Source organism: Benincasa hispida, chromosome 1 (genome assembly GCF_027475165.1).
Source record: "Benincasa hispida cultivar pf3 chromosome 1, pf3_genome.v1.1, whole genome shotgun sequence".
Taxonomy (NCBI): domain Eukaryota; kingdom Viridiplantae; phylum Streptophyta; class Magnoliopsida; order Cucurbitales; family Cucurbitaceae; genus Benincasa; species Benincasa hispida.
Genome location: NC_143478.1, coordinates 67,001,148 through 67,003,656, shown reverse-complemented (window position 1 = coordinate 67,003,656; position 2,509 = coordinate 67,001,148). Strand labels below are relative to the sequence as shown.

Below are 2,509 nucleotides of genomic sequence, written 5' to 3'. Positions count from 1 at the left end.
CGCTGTTGTAGAGCCTGATAATTAATTATACATTTAAAATGACTACGAAAAATGAATCATCCCTGAACTGTTGCCTACAAAATGACTATGTATACCTGAGATTTGAACCAATCAGGAAATTTGCTTTGATGTTTTATATATAAGTCAGACGCGCTTTAAGCTTCACGACAAATTAACCTCAAATGTTGCCTACAAAATTGATCATTTAAATGTTATATCAAAGGAATTACCCTAGAATTTAGAAAAGGAAAAATTTTGAAACGTACTTGCGATAGTCTATTATTTCTTTACAATTGTTGAGAATGTACCAATGTGCAATAAGCTTTTCCTTTGCTGATAGCGTCCGTAAAGTTGACGCCCCTAATGGTTGTACCATTTGCCTAAATAATTCAAATTCACCAAATATCTCGTGATCGGGAATGTTATCATCATTTCGTTCATATTTATTGGATCTCATTTCAATCCCACTTAGATATCGCGAGCAAAAGTTCCATGATTCATTCATTGCATATGCTTTTGCTATAGACCCCTCGGGACATGCTTTGTTCTGTACAAATTGTTTTAATGTTCATAAACTTCTTTCAATAGGATACATCAAATTGGAACTAACTGGACCCACCACTTTGGTTTCATATAGAAGATAAATTGCAAGGTGTACCATTACATCGAAAAAGGCAGGTGGGAATATTTTCTCCAACTTACAAAGTATGACTATGATGTCTTCTTGTAGTCTGTTCAAATCACTTACACATATTGTCTTTGCACATAAGTTGCGAAAGAATGTACACAACTCAACAATAGCAGTGGATACGTTCTTTGGTAGGTATGCTCGAATACCAATAGGGAGTAGTCTTTGAAGCAACACATGACAGTCGTGTGTTTTCAACCCCGATATTTTTCCATCTTTGTCATTCACACATCGTGATATGTTAGATACGAATCCATCAGGGAATTTCACTGATTTCAAATACTTACAAAACGAAATCCGTTCACCATTTGTTAATGTATATGCTGCATGTGGTTTTACAAATATGTTATCGACCTGTATCAAGTGTAGGTCCTTTCTTATCTTCAAATCTTGTAAGTCTAATCGAGCATTCGTTGTATCCTTTGTCTTTCCTTCAATATTTAACAATGTGCCTACCAAATTGTCGCATATGTTTTTTTCAATATGCATTACATCCAATTTATGTCGTAACAATAGTTTGGACCAATATGGAAGTTGGAAAAAAAATACTTTTCTTAGTCCAACTTAGAATTCGTTTTCTTTTTTTATCTTGCTTCGATGGATGTTTGCTAAGCATAGAAAAGTTTAGCGTATTTATTTGTTGTAAGATCTCTTCTCCATTCATTACGACTGGTGGAGGTCTACGTTCAACTTTTCCATCATGTTGTCTACTTCGACGCCAAATATGATTCTCTGGAAGATAACGTCGATGTCCCATAAATGATATTTTCCTTTTTATCCCGAAAGACGAGTTATCTTCTTTGCATATTGGACATGCTTGATAACCTTTTGTACTCCACCCAGATAAGTCACTGTACGCAGGGAAGTCATTAATCGTCCATAATAAGGTAGCATATAGTTGAAAAAACTTACCAGCAACAGAATCATAAGTTCGCACACCAATTGTCTATAACTCTTTCAACTCTTCAATCAACGGTTGCAAGTAAACATCAATTTCCTTTCCAGGAGATTTTGGACCAGGTATGAGCAAAGACATAAAGAAGTTTGTTTCCTTCATGCATTTCCAAGGGGGCAAATTATAAGGAATTATCACCATAGGTCACATACTATAAGAAGTGCTTATATTTCCAAACGGATTGAAGCCATCTGAAACTAATCCCAAACGAACATTTCGAGGATCTAAAGCGAAATGAGGAAATTCACGATCAAAATATTTCCACCCCTCTGCATCAGTTGGATGTCGCAATACATCCTTCGTTTCAACTCGCATCTTTATGTCATCTCATGTCAGAAGCGCCTTCTTTTGATGCAAACAATCGTTTTAATCTTATTATCAATGAAAAATGATGCAATACCTTATGTGGTTTTTTTTACCCTTGCCATCATTAACTTTGTACCGAGACTCACCACAAACGGGGCATTATTGGAAATCTGCAAACTCTTTCCAATACAATACACAATCATATTTGCACGCATGAATAGACTCATAACCTAGGCTTAAATCACGCAATTTTCGCTTGGCTTCATAAAAGGAAGTAGGTATAGAGGTGCCAGCTGGAAATGCTGCTTTTAACAATTCCAGCAACATGTCAAATGATTTGTTACACCAGTCGTTGGGAACTTTGATATGCATCAACTACACTAAAACGTTCAAGGGTATAATTCATTACATGCTTCGGTCATTAAATCCTCGAATAAGTTCGTGGTATCTCTTTCTTAACCATTAAAAGACATTTCATTTTCAATCCTTCCTTCATTTGCATTTTCTTTTTCAATTGGAACTTGTAAATCGTTTATAAGATTCAACATCTCATTTTCTTT

At 35.4% G+C, this 2,509-nt stretch overlaps 1 pseudogene; it reads right to left on the bottom strand.

Annotated features, from left to right (window-relative positions):
* Positions 1-238: 238 nt before the first annotated feature.
* Positions 239-1,931, bottom strand: LOC150038647 (uncharacterized; annotated as a pseudogene).
* Positions 1,932-2,509: the final 578 nt, after the last annotated feature.